This window comes from Rutidosis leptorrhynchoides, chromosome 10 (genome assembly GCF_046630445.1).
Source record: "Rutidosis leptorrhynchoides isolate AG116_Rl617_1_P2 chromosome 10, CSIRO_AGI_Rlap_v1, whole genome shotgun sequence".
Lineage (NCBI taxonomy): Eukaryota > Viridiplantae > Streptophyta > Magnoliopsida > Asterales > Asteraceae > Rutidosis > Rutidosis leptorrhynchoides.
Genome location: NC_092342.1, coordinates 139,298,700 through 139,314,272, shown reverse-complemented (window position 1 = coordinate 139,314,272; position 15,573 = coordinate 139,298,700).

Sequence of the window (15,573 nt, the reverse complement as noted above, 5' to 3'; positions counted from 1 at the left end):
GATGAGTTTAATATATATTAACTCATTAAATCCATTATTATATCTGAAGAATACATATATGAACGTATATCTTCATAAAGATTGTAAATTCTGTTGAACAAACTATTAATTGTGAAAATATTTTAACGGGTAGGTAATACCCGAGAAATATTTACATCTCACATTAGTACACTGTACATTCTTCAATTTCGATTTATAAATCATTAATTATACGCACTACCTTCACAGTGACACACAATCATTTTCATACAAATTTAATTACACATTCTGAAATTAACATATCAGAATCCAAGTAAAGCTTTAGCAGGTGTTATCTTCCTAAAGATCACTACATTCACGAATTATATTCATTTGAATTCTGCGATGAATTATCACATTAAACCACCGAAATTATCATTCACTTTTAAAATCAATAACGCATATTCGTTAACCATTAGATCCGTTAATGATTACAATCAGCGTTTAATCATCTAAAAATAAAATTTCTTGAAACCATCTCGGATTGATAACCAATGATTCAGATATGGTAGCATTAAATGCAGAGGAAACAAAAGAATTTTCCTCGTCATTGGATCTTAGAAATTCTAAGATATCAACGTATCTTTCGTTATAAATATCCTCTATATTTCTGAAGATATCTTCATAACGATTCTTGACCGCAATTAACTGTCTCCTTGCGATATCTTTATCACATCATAAAGGAAACTGTTTTAGTTTCTATATGCTGTAAAATTCAAGTTTAAATTATGAATGATTTGAAGTAGTGTTGGGAATTGAAGCATGAGTTAGTATAATATAATGACGTCAGGCCAACGTGATTATATTACAGTAAGTCATGCTAAATTTTTAATGGAAGATGATGATTCATAGACTTTATAATCATCATTTTCCATGTTACACGACTCTTACATTCTATTTAAACTCTAAACATATTAAGAAAATATTTTTCTTGATGATTCGGTCTTTTCCGGATATCCTGGTAATATGACAAATCAAATCGTGCTATTTCCTTTCCTTTCTACTTTGTATATCATGATCATTCGAAACTTCATATCTACGAATTCTGGACCGTTACTTGCTTTACAAAAGCATGAAGCTTCGACATATAAGGGAAAATATAAAGCCCGATAACAACACTGAAATTACAAACCGTGTATATCAATGCGTATAGCAATATAAAGACACGGGAGAACTAAAAACACAATAAATCCTAGAGCATAGTAGAAGTAAACAGACTCCTCTGGTGGGAGTTGGAAAAGAAGGATGATTGTGACGATAACCAATATAAGGTCAAGAACAAGAACTGGACTGAGCATATTAACAAAACTTTTGGAAGTATGAATTGAGAAAGAAAGTATAGAAGTAGTGAAGATAATGAAACGGAAGAAGCAAATTTATAGCAAAATTCCAGACACAGCAATCAAGGCAATTCACCGCATTTAATTAAAGAAAATCCTAATTTCCGTAATTACCAGAGAATCAAATCTTATAAAGATTTCGAAGATTTCTTTAATTCCTTGAAATCCGAAAATCAATCGTAACTACGTCAAAAGTTAAGGCGAACATTTAATTTTCTCATTCACTCTTTTACGATAGCTTAAATATACTCTTTCTATAATCGAATTACTTTATCCATATTATTTAATGTCGATAAAACTCTAATTCATCATTCTTGTTGTAAAGAATGACGATCTCTATCAAATTTCATGACTATGATTTTCATGAACTCCTCTCTATTTTGTCTGCCCTAATATTGCAGCATAAACGCTCAAGGTTTTAAATGAGCTCAATATTATTCATAACACATTTCATGTATCCAATTTACTGAAATGACTTGCATAACATCATCATTTTGAATGATCTCTGCATTAATGATAAAATGCACTTCGTAGAAGAACCTATAGAGATTATGGTTTGTATGACTTAAACGCTTGAAACAAAACAATATTCTATCCGTTGGAAAACACGCAAGGCCCCGAACATACCTGGGAACGTGAAGACCAAACAAAACGTAAATATTCTCGTCTATGTACGAACAACGCCGACGGATGGCAACAACTAAATTTCGGGACGAAATTTCTTTTAACGGGTAGGTACTATAACAACCCGGAAATTTTCGATAAAATTTAAACAAATTTTTGAGATGTTTTAATTATCTTTGACCAATTCCGACGATTCACGAACAAATAATTTTGAATGAATATATGAACTTGAAATATAATACGACTTAATTGTTATAATTAAACATGTAAAACTTTATACAAAATAATATTGCTGTTATATTATTACTTTTATTATTATATTTAACAATATTATCATTATCATTTACAATTATCATTATCAATATTGTCAAAAACAATATTATTATTAATAATATTATTATTATCAAAATTGTATTATTTATCATTAATATGATTAGTAATATCATTAACATAATATATATCCTTAACATTATTATTATTAGTATTATTATTTAAGTATTATCATTACTAATATTATTATTAGTATATAGTTATCATTATTAATAATGATAATTTAACATTTTTATTAAAATCATTAATGTTATTATTATTTTTATTATTATTCATAATATTAAAAGTATTATTAATATTAATTATTATTATTATTATTATTATCTTATTTAATAATATTAATAGTATTATTATTAATATCCTTAATAATTAGAAAAAAAAAATAAGAAAAATAAGATACAGCAAATATCAAATTACCAAATTGATTAGTATCTTCCTTTCCTATTTTTTTTATTAAAATCAATTAGGTATAAATTAGGTAAAGTAGATAACTGATTTTTTTATTTCATCGTGATTATTTTTAATCTGCTACTTTTTATTTCCACGATCCATTTTTTCTTTATTTATATTAGATTATTTTCTTTTATCTCCTACTGGACACGAAATTGGATTCACAGTCGACACCCACTTAAATCGATAACATTTTTGTTTATAAGACCAGCTGATTTCCATTGACAACACAATACAATTGATTCCATACAAAAATTTATGTATATATATATATATATATATTTTCGATACCTCTGTTACGGTTTTATTTTTTTTAAAACTTGTATTCGAATCATTTTTCAAATTGTGTTAATGTCATGTTGTTAGGAGTCATCTAAGTAAACTAACTGAAAAGTTTGAGCTTTCAATTCATTAAAACGATTGTGAATTCGCGAGTCAAAGTTTAAATTTCAAAAGTCAAACATTTGTTCAATCAAGAAATTCGAATTCGTTTTTAATTTTTCAGTTAAATTGACGATTCCAAAAGATTTTAGGATGGATTAGAAACACATTTCATGTTATAATTACAAGCTAAAACAATCTAGAAATCAAAATCAAGATTTTTTTTTTTTTTAAAAGTCGCGATAGCAGTAGCAGCTCAATATTTTTTTTGTTGTTATTTTTTTTAACAAAAGTATTCATTAAAGGATGTTTATAATTAAGTTTCAAATCTTAATTTAAATCTAAACTTATTATTATTCGATCACGATTTGTTTCCTGTCGAATTGATTATGTTGATGAAGAAGAAGATGAAATAAAGAATCAGGTTAAATATATTCAAGTTATATATATAAACAGAAAAACAGAAACAGCACAATGGTCTTGTAAGTGTTTGGGTATTCGAGAGGTCGTGGGTTCGAGTCCCGTCCTGGGCATATTTTTTAAAAAAAAAGCTTTTAAAGGTAGCTTTCTTTATCATTATTATTATTGTTATTATTATTAGAATTATAATTATGATCACTATTATTATTATGATTTTAATTATTATTATTATTAGTATCATAACTATTATAATTATTATTATTACTAATAAAAAGTTACCATGTATTATTATTAACATGATTAAAATTAAAATTTTAATTACCATTATTATTGTTACTACTAAAATTATTGTTACTAGTATTAAAGTATTATTATTAAAATTATTATCTTCATTAAAAACTACTACTGTTATAATTATTATTATCCCCATAAGTATTATTATTATTAATTATTAACATTATCATTTTTATTATTAAGTATTTTTATTGGTAGTATTACTATTATCATTTTTACAAAAATTAACATTTTTACTATCATTAAAACTATATTATTATTATTATTATTTTTAAAACCTTATTATGATTATTATCATTTTTACTATTAGTATTATTATTGTTATTACAAAATAATACAACTCTTTATACATTATCATTATTAAAATCATTTTTATCAAACAAATACTTATACATAGAACATATATATAAAAGTATATATATAAATATATAACAATTAAATAATATATATATATATAAACTTATTCGATTACGAGTATATGTGTTAATATATATATACACTTGATATAGGTTCGTGAATCCGAGGACAACACTGTACTTGTTCAGTTCCATCATACGCATAATTACCACAAATTATCGTATCGTATAGAGAGTTCATATGCTCCCTTTTTATATATATATTTTTGGGCTGAGAATGTAACATCCCGCCTTTTTCCATTTATTTTTCCGTTATACTAATATAAAGTCCGTTATATGTTTATAACATCTCCCGTTGATACGCGTTTTAAATTATCTCGTTTAGGTAATTCCCGCACCCGAACGAAAGTTGAGGGACTAAACTTGACAAGGGATCAAACCCTTGACTAGGTCAAAGGGTCAAACCCCTTTCACCCATTCATTACCATCTCCCTATCTCTCTCTCTTTCTCTCTAGCAAGAACACACCCAATTTCCTTTCTCATTCATTCATAATCTAAATCCGGATTAGGGAGCTAGCAACCAAATAAATTACATATTCGTGATCCTCTCTTCATCCTCTTCATTTTGGTACCAACTTCATCTCATTTGGGTAACTTTCTAAAATCACTAGATTTTGTGTTCTTGATGTTTTTAACTTATAAAAGTGTTAATTAGTGTCTATGGCTCAAGTCTAACACGAATATATGATTTATATGCTCGATCTCGTTGTTTTAGTGTAACTAGCATGAACTTGAATTTTGGTGTGTTGTTCTTGAATTTTGGATGATCATATGTTGTTAGATGTTAAAAGTTGATGTTTTAATTGTGTTACTAGCATCACTAGCTTCAATTTGATGTGTAGGTTGCCTTAGAAAACTTCATGAACTTGATTAGTGATTTTGGTGAATTTGGGTTAGGGTTTGATGAACTTGAAATGGACTTTTGATGCATTGAATGCCATGGATTATTATTGGTAAGTGTTTAGTTGGATTGTATGCTTGATTACCTTCGAAACGGCATATCATTCATGTAAATTGGTTGCCCGAATCATTGAATTGCATTTATGAACTTGTATGCGGTTAATGTTAAGCATTAGATGCGGTTTTGGTTGTTGTAATAGGTAGATTGATTGATGAAATGTGTTTAGTTGTTTTCCTCGTCAAATTACCTTCCCAACGGTATAAGATACTTGTCTTGATTGTTTGCGGATCATAAATGGTGATTGTTTGAAGTTAGGTTCGTGCATAAAACTTAAAAACTGCCAGAATTCTCTGCACAGGTACCCGCGCGGCGCGCCATATACCCGCGCGGCGCGCCGTTTGGGTCTGTCCAACTTGGTCAATTTTCGAATAATGTTTGCTATGATACGCACCTCCGATTCACATGTAACCTGTCCTAGCATGTTCATACATGATTAAAAACCTCAGAAAAATAGTTCGGGACACGACCCGAACGTGTTGACTTTTTCGTTGACTTTGACCGACCAAAGTTTGACTTTTTGTCAAACTTAACCAAATGATTTTGCAACCTTCCTAACTTGTTTATATACTTGTATCTTGCATGAAAATTGACAATTTGATTTCACATGCTAAATAATCGAGTCGTAACGAGCCATAGGACTAATTGAACATCTTTGACCTATCGTGTTTACCGTTATTGATACGACCTATTTGTTTAGGTCAAGACTAGCATTGTTCTTTGCACACGTTTACTTGTCGAAGTACTTTACTACTCGTGCACTCAAGGTGAGATCATAGTCCCACTTTTACTCTTTTTGAACTTACATTTGGGATGAGAAAACATAAACATTTCTTTACTAAGTGAACACAAGTACAGGAAAACAAACATTCTACATACGAGTTTAGAACAAAATCCTCAATTCGATTATCATTAGTTACACTTGCCGGGTGTAAGCGAGAACTTATGTTGTATGGATCCATATGGGTTTGACAAACCCTCATTCAAACGGTTCGCTACCGTTTACGAATGAAATATATTTTCGAGAAACAGTGTATGTTCTAGCACTAAGTGATGGGGTTCAATGGAAGGAAATGTTAAGCATTGATAATTGGGTGCTCGTGAAACAAACTTTTGGAATGTATTACTATTATTTCATTGATGCAAATCTTGTGGTTCACTTGTACTTACTTACTTAAACCTATGATTTCACCAACGTTTTCGTTGACAGATTTCTATGTTTTTCTCAGGTCCTTGAACGATACATGATACATGCTTCCGCTCATTATTTTGATACTTGCATTGGATGTCGAGTATACATGCATACATGGAGCGTCTTTTGGATACTTTTAAATTGTGTCGCATAAGTTTCATTTGTACTTAAAACTTGGTATCGTAACTTGTGGTGGAACTATTCTTGTAAAACTTGAACAACCTTTACATTTGAAATGAATGCGACATATCTTTTGGTCAAACGTTGTTTTAAAGACTTATGACCACGTAACGGGACCTAAGTAGACGGCGCCGTCAATGACGATTTGGTCGGGTCGCTACAGATGATTGTTGAATATTTTCCGCGCGAAGAAACCCGAAAGCTTGAGGAAGAACTAAGAGCTTTGAAAGCGGTCGGAAACGATCTTAAAGCTTATAATCAACGCTTCGCCGAACTATCCTTGATGTGTCCTAATCTTGTTAACCCCGAATCTCAAAGGATTGAGCTCTACATGCTCGGTCTTCCAAAAAGCATCAAACAAGGGGTGATGTCATCCAAACCCACTACTCATCAAGCCGCTATGAACATGGCTCGCCAACTAATTGAAACGGTTGACGAAATCGTAGTTCCGGCACCTAAGGCCGAGGATAAATCGGGCGGCAACAAAAGAAAATGGGAAGCTCCCCAATCAAGCAACAACAACTTTGCCAAGAAATCTTTCACTTCCGACGGCAAGAAGGGTTATGCCGGGAATCTACCTCTTTGCAACAAATGCAACAAACATCACTTTGGCGAATGTAGTAAGTTAATTTGCCACCGGTGCCAAGGAGTTGGTCATAAGGCCAACGATTGTAAAAGTGCCACTCCCGTTGTTCGAAAGTGGCCCAATGCACCAAAGACGGGCACTTGTTACGAATGTGGTCAAACAGGTCATTATAGAAATGCATGCCCAAAGAAGAAAGATAACCCCAACATGCGCGGCCGAGCTTTCAACATCAACACCGAGGAAGCCCGGGATGACACTGAACTAGTCACGGGTACGTTTCTTCTCAACAATTCTTATGTCTCTTGCTTATTCGATTCAGGTGCCGATAAATGCTTTGTATCCAAGACTTTGGCTCATTATTTTAGCACTCCACCTCTTCCATTAGATACCACTTATACCATTGAAGTGGCTAACGGGAAACTATTAAGTGCCGACACATATTACCGGGGGTGTGCGTTAAACATTTTGGGTAAGGAATTTGAAATTGACTTGATACCCATGGAACTAGGAAGCTTTGATGTAATAATCGGTATGAATTGGTTAGTCAAAACGAAATCTCACATCCTTTGTGATCTTAACGCAATCCGAATTCCTATCGAGAATGGTGAACCTTTGATTGTTTATGGCGATAAGAGTTGCACCAGACTCAATCTCGTTTCGTGCCTTAAAGTTAGAAAACTACTCCGTAAGGGTTGTTTTGCGATCCTTGCCCACGTTAAGAAAGTCGAGTCCGATGAGAAGCATATCGATGATGTGCCAATTGTTAGTGACTTTTCCGATGTATTTCCCGACGAATTGCCGGGTCTTCCACCTCATCGACCGGTTGAATTCCAAATCGATCTTATTCCGGGGGCCGCACCCGTAGCACGTGCACCATATAGACTCGCCCCATCCGAAATGCAAGAATTGCAAAGTCAAATCCAAGAACTACTTGATCGTGGTTTTATCCAACCTAGCCATTCACCTTGGGGCGCTCCGATTTTGTTTGTTAAAAAGAAAGACGGATCCCTACGAATGTGCATTGATTATCGTGAACTAAATAAATTGACGGTTAAGAACCGATATCCTCTTCCTCGCATCGATGACCTCTTTGATCAACTACAAGGGTCTTGTGTATATTCGAAAATCGATCTCCGCTCGGGTTATCATCAATTAAGGGTTAAGGGGGAAGATGTCTCCAAAACCGCTTTCCGGACTCGCTATGGTAGTTATGAATTCCTCGTCATGCCATTTGGTGTCACTAACGCACCGGCGGTGTTCATGGATCTTATGAACCGCGTGTGCAAACCGTATCTCGATAAATTTGTTATTGTGTTCATCGATGATATATTGATCTATTCTAAAAATGAAGAAGAGCACGAACAGCATCTCCGACTTGTGCTTGAACTTTTAAGACAAGAACAACTCTATGCCAAATTCTCCAAGTGTGAATTTTGGTTAAAGGAAGTTCAATTTCTTGGTCATGTTGTAAGTGACCAAGGTATTAAAGTCGATCCAACGAAAATCGAAGCCATTAGCAAATGGGAGACTCCTACTACTCCTACTCACATTCGTCAATTTTTGGGTCTCGCCGGGTACTATCGTAGATTCATCGAAAATTTCTCTTTGGTTGCACGTCCTCTAACCGCATTGACTCACAAGGGAAAGAAATTCATTTGGGCGACCGAACATGAATCCGCATTCCAAATCTTGAAAACGAAGCTAACCACCGCTCCTATCTTGTCACTTCCCGAAGGCAATGATGACTTTGTTGTATATTGCGATGCCTCAAAACATGGTTTTAGGTGTGTATTGATGCAACGAACGAAAGTCATTGCTTATGCTTCTCGACAACTCAAAATTCATGAACGAAACTATACGACATATGATCTCGAACTCGGAGCCGTTGTCTTTGCACTTAAAATGTGGAGACACTATCTTTATGAAACCAAGAGTACTATCTTTACCGACCACAAAAGTCTCCAACACATTTTCGATCAAAAGCAACTAAACATGAGACAACGAAGGTGGATTGAAACCTTAAACGATTACGATTGCGATCTTCGTTACCATCCCGGGAAGGAAAATGTTGTAGCCGATGCCTTAAGTTGAAAAGAAAGAGTGGTGCCTCTTCGTGTCCGAGCCTTAAACATCACCATCCACACAAACCTTAATAGCCAAATTCGGGTAGCCCAAGATGAGGCTCTCAAGGATGAAAACATCTCTCTCGAACACTTGAACGTCCTCACCTCTCGATTCGAAGTTAAAGAAACCGGACTCCGATATTTCGCCGGAAGGATTTGGGTGCCTAGTTATGGGGACCTACGAAGCCTTATTTTAGATGAAGCCCATAAGTCACGATACTCGATTCACCCCGGTGCCAATAAGATGTACCACGACCTTAAACAGCTGTATTGGTGGCCGAACATCAAAAGGGACGTAGCTACTTATGTTTCCAAGTGTTTGACATGTTCCAAAGTCAAAGCCGAACACCAAAGACCGTCCGGACTACTTCGACAACCCGAGATCCCGCAATGGAAGTGGGAAAGGATAACGATGGATTTTATCACCAAACTACCAAAAACGACGGGCGGTTATGATACCATTTGGGTTATTGTTGACCGTCTCACCAAATCCGCACACTTCCTGGCCATGAAAGAAACGGACAAAATGGAGAAACTTGCACAACTTTACATTAAGGAGATCGTAGCCCGACACGGTGTACCTTTATCGATTATCTCCGACCGAGATGGCCGTTTCGTTTCTAGATTTTGGCGTACATTGCAAGAAGCGTTGGGAACATGTTTAGACATGAGCACCGCATATCATCCTCAAACCGATGGACAAAGCGAACGTACAATTCAAACCTTAGAGGACATGTTACGAGCTTGCGTGGTTGATTTAGGAAAAGCTTGGGACAAGCACTTACCTCTCGCCGAGTTCTCTTACAACAATAGTTATCACGCGAGTATTAAAGCCGCACCTTTTGAAGCGCTATATGGCCGCAAATGTCGTTCACCTCTTTGTTGGGCCGAGGTAGGCGACGTGCAAATCACCGGACCCGAACTCATTCACGAAACTACCGAGAAAATCGTTCAAATCCGAGATAGGCTTAGGACGGCCCGAAGTCGTCAAAAGAGCTATACCGACAAACGACGCAACGATCTTGAATTTCAAGTCGGTGACCGAGTAATGTTAAAAGTCGCACCTTGGAAGGGTGTAATCCGTTTTGGGAAACGCGGGAAGCTAAATCCGCGGTATATTGGTCCTTTCGAAATCTTGGAGCGTATTGGAACCGTTGCTTATCGTTTAGATCTTCCGCCTCAATTGAACTCCGTTCATCCTACCTTCCATGTATCTAACTTGAAAAAGTGTCTTGCCGAACCCGATATCGTCATCCCTCTCGAAGAACTTACTATTGATGACAAACTTCATTTTGTGGAGGAACCGGTTGAAATTGTGGACACCTCCGTCAAGACATTGAAACAAAGCCGAATTCCGATTGTCAAGGTTCGTTGGAATGCCAAAAGAGGACCCGAGTTTACTTGGGAAAGACAAGATCAAATGCAAAGGAAGTATCCTCATCTATTCGTGAATTCGGAAACGCAAGATCTCGAGGAAGAAACAACGACTACTACGCCTACTTAAATTTCGGGACGAAATTTCTTTTAAGGAGTAGGTAATGTAACATCCCGCCTTTTTCCATTTATTTTTCCGTTATACTAATATAAAGTCCGTTATATGTTTATAACATCTCCCGTTGATACGCGTTTTAAATTATCTCGTTTAGGTAATTCCCGCACCCGAACGAAAGTTGAGGGACTAAACTTGACAAGGGATCAAACCCTTGACTAGGTCAAAGGGTCAAACCCCTTTCACCCATTCATTACCATCTCCCTATCTCTCTCTCTTTCTCTCTAGCAAGAACACACCCAATTTCCTTTCTCATTCATTCATCATCTAAATCCGGATTAGGGAGCTAGCAACCAAATAAATTACATATTCGTGATCCTCTCTTCATCCTCTTCATTTTGGTACCAACTTCATCTCATTTGGGTAACTTTCTAAAATCACTAGATTTTGTGTTCTTGATGTTTTTAACTTATAAAAGTGTTAATTAGTGTCTATGGCTCAAGTCTAACACGAATATATGATTTATATGCTCGATCTCGTTGTTTTAGTGTAACTAGCATGAACTTGAATTTTGGTGTGTTGTTCTTGAATTTTGGATGATCATATGTTGTTAGATGTTAAAAGTTGATGTTTTAATTGTGTTACTAGCATCACTAGCTTCAATTTGATGTGTAGGTTGCCTTAGAAAACTTCATGAACTTGATTAGTGATTTTGGTGAATTTGGGTTAGGGTTTGATGAACTTGAAATGGACTTTTGATGCATTGAATGCCATGGATTATTATTGGTAAGTGTTTAGTTAGATTGTATGCTTGATTACCTTCGAAACGGCATATCATTCATGTAAATTGGTTGCCCGAATCATTGAATTGCATTTATGAACTTGTATGCGGTTAATGTTAAGCATTAGATGCGGTTTTGGTTGTTGTAATAGGTAGATTGATTGATGAAATGTGTTTAGTTGTTTTCCTCGTCAAATTACCTTCCCAACGGTATAAGATACTTGTCTTGATTGTTTGCGGATCATAAATGGTGATTGTTTGAAGTTAGGTTCGTGCATAAAACTTAAAAACTGCCAGAATTCTCTGCACAGGTACCCGCGCGGCGCGCCATATACCCGCGCGGCGCGCCGTTTGGGTCTGTCCAACTTGGTCAATTTTCGAATAATGTTTGCTATGCTACGCACCTCCGATTCACATGTAACCTGTCCTAGCATGTTCATACATAATTAAAAACCTCAGAAAAATAGTTCGGGACACGACCCGAACGTGTTGACTTTTTCGTTGACTTTGACCGACCAAAGTTTGACTTTTTGTCAAACTTAACCAAATGATTTTGCAACCTTCCTAACTTGTTTATATACTTGTATCTTGCATGAAAATTGACAATTTGATTTCACATGCTAAATAATCGAGTCGTAACGAGCCATAGGACTAATTGAACATCTTTGACCTATCGTGTTTACCGTTATTGATACGACCTATTTGTTTAGGTCAAGACTAGCATTGTTCTTTGCACACGTTTACTTGTCGAAGTACTTTACTACTCGTGCACTCAAGGTGAGATCATAGTCCCACTTTTACTCTTTTTGAACTTACATTTGGGATGAGAAAACATAAACATTTCTTTACTAAGTGAACACAAGTACAGGAAAACAAACATTCTACATACGAGTTTAGAACAAAATCCTCAATTCGATTATCATTAGTTACACTTGCCGGGTGTAAGCGAGAACTTATGTTGTATGGATCCATATGGGTTTGACAAACCCTCATTCAAACGGTTCGCTACCGTTTACGAATGAAATATATTTTCGAGAAACAGTGTATGTTCTAGCACTAAGTGATGGGGTTCAATGGAAGGAAATGTTAAGCATTGATAATTGGGTGCTCGTGAAACAAACTTTTGGAATGTATTACTATTATTTCATTGATGCAAATCTTGTGGTTCACTTGTACTTACTTACTTAAACCTATGATTTCACCAACGTTTTCGTTGACAGATTTCTATGTTTTTCTCAGGTCCTTGAACGATACATGATACATGCTTCCGCTCATTATTTTGATACTTGCATTGGATGTCGAGTATACATGCATACATGGAGCGTCTTTTGGATACTTTTAAATTGTGTCGCATAAGTTTCATTTGTACTTAAAACTTGGTATCGTAACTTGTGGTGGAACTATTCTTGTAAAACTTGAACAACCTTTACATTTGAAATGAATGCGACATATCTTTTGGTCAAACGTTGTTTTAAAGACTTATGACCACGTAACGGGACCTAAGTAGACGGCGCCGTCAATGACGATTTGGTCGGGTCGCTACAGAGAATACATGCGCAACTTTTATAACTGTTTTACACGTATCAACTATTAAACTATGATATGTTGGGCTATGACCAGCAAGTCCCCAACCGACAAGTATAAACGATAACTTGTACGGGGCAAACTTGAAAGTCTAGTCTAAATATCAGTACCAACTGTTAAAACTATGCTATACCCGGCTATGTTCGACTAAGTTCCTACAGTGATATTTTTAATTGTTGCTGCATTCTTAATTATTGGGGATAGGCCTATCGGGAGTAACGTCCCCGATACATTTGACTAAGTCTTTGTATTACTTGATAATAAAATTAAACGACAAGGACAGAACAACTTGTCACGGGGCAAACAACGTTTAGTCTAAATATCACGCACTGGCATAACTTTTTGATCCTGCGGGAGATCAACTTTTGGATCTGCGAGATCTACTTTATCAAATCTTGTGGTCTATATCTATTACTTAAATCATTATTTATGACAAACCTATGAACTCACTCAACCTCGTATTGACTTTTTAAGCATGTTTATTCTTAGGTACTTAAATATTGCTTCCGCTGTATATCTACTGCTTTGATGATGATTGCTTGCTATGCTTGGAGTCTTCATTACATATCATATCAATTAAAGACATATTTATCTTCCGCTGCAAAACTCAACAAAACGTCTCATGTAGAGTCGTTCTCGTTTATACAACCGTGATTTGATATAATTAGACACAAATACCCCAGGCCCTATTTGGGGGTGTCATAATCGACTACTACGAGATATGCTTGAAGAACACGTGTATAATCTTCCACCTTATTATCGAATTCGACATGATCTGACAATTAATCCAAACAATCAAGCCGATGCAGGACCTTCACACATTTCCGATGACGAAGAAGAAGACGACGTTGAAGAAGGCGAAGAGTAGTTTTTTAATTTTAATGTAATTTACTTTTCAAATTTTAATGTAATTTTTAATTTTAATTATTGTAATGTTTTTAATTTTTAATAAAAGTTTAGTTTTATTTTAATAAATATTGTTTAGAAAAAAATAAAGAGTAATAAAAAAATATTGAAGAAGGGTGTAACTGTTGGGAGTGTTTAATCCTGGGTTTAGTCCTGGGAAGGAAGTACTGATGTGGCGCTGAGGTGGCGTGTAGTCATGGAGAACTAAGGCGAAACCATTGGGAACACTCTTATTATATTATATATTTGCACAGTCAAAAAAAACATTTGTGTGGTTGTTGAGACTATGTTAAACTTGGTGAAAGGGTCTGATGTCACAGTTACATAAATGATTTTTTAAAGGGTGATGATCTTACTCCCAATCTATTTATTATAAATTTACATAACTAACAGCATCAACATTTAGTAGTGGATTGATAAACAGGGTGGTGTAGAGAAACCATTAGGTATACGGTTATTAGATTGTTAAATAAGTAAAACGATACAATGACATTGATCAAGCCAAAATCGACTTGAGTGCAGTGATGTAAAGTGACTAACCTTCGGAAGGGTTCCTCCGGTTGATGTGATGGGTATGAAGGGTGTTGTGGTGGTTGACTTTTGCCGAGCCTCCAAGATGAGCTTAAAAGAATGATCAATGTGGTAAGTGTATATTGATTACCTGCTAAATGTTTGATTATGGTTAGTATTTATAGGCATAAGATGACGGTTATCCAAGGTAACCACCATCACTCCACTAACCCACGATTACCACTCCTGGAATCCTCTGATCATGCCCACTACCTACTCCACGTTCTCCTAATTTGTCGGACGGACGAACAGCTGAGTAGACCAAGTCAGCAGCATCATTACCGGTACGCTACGGGTGGCGTATGTAGTGACCCGAACTTTTCCATGTTTATATATATTAATTGAGATTGATATTTACATGATTAAATGTTTCCAACATGTTAAGCAATCAAACTTGTTAAGACTTGATTAATTGAAATATGTTTCATATAGACAATTGACCACCCAAGTTGACCGGTGATTCACGAACGTTAAAACTTGTAAAAACTATATGATGACATATATATGGATATATATATAGTTAACATGATACTATGATAAGTAAATATATCATTAAGTATATTAACAATGAACTACATATGTAAAAACAAGACTACTAACTTAATGATTTTTAAACGAGACATATATGTAACGATTATCGTTGTAAAGACATTTAATGTATATATATCATATTAAGAGATATTCATACATGATAATATCATGATAATATAATAATTTAAAATCTCATTTGATATTATAAACATTGGGTTAACAACATTTAACAAGATCGTTAACCTAAAGGTTTCAAAACAACACTTACATGTAACGACTAACGATGACTTAACGACTCAGTTAAAATGTATATACGTGTAGTGTTTTAATATGTATTTATACACTTTTGAAAGACTTCAATACACTTATCAAAATACTTCTACTTAACAAAAATGCTTA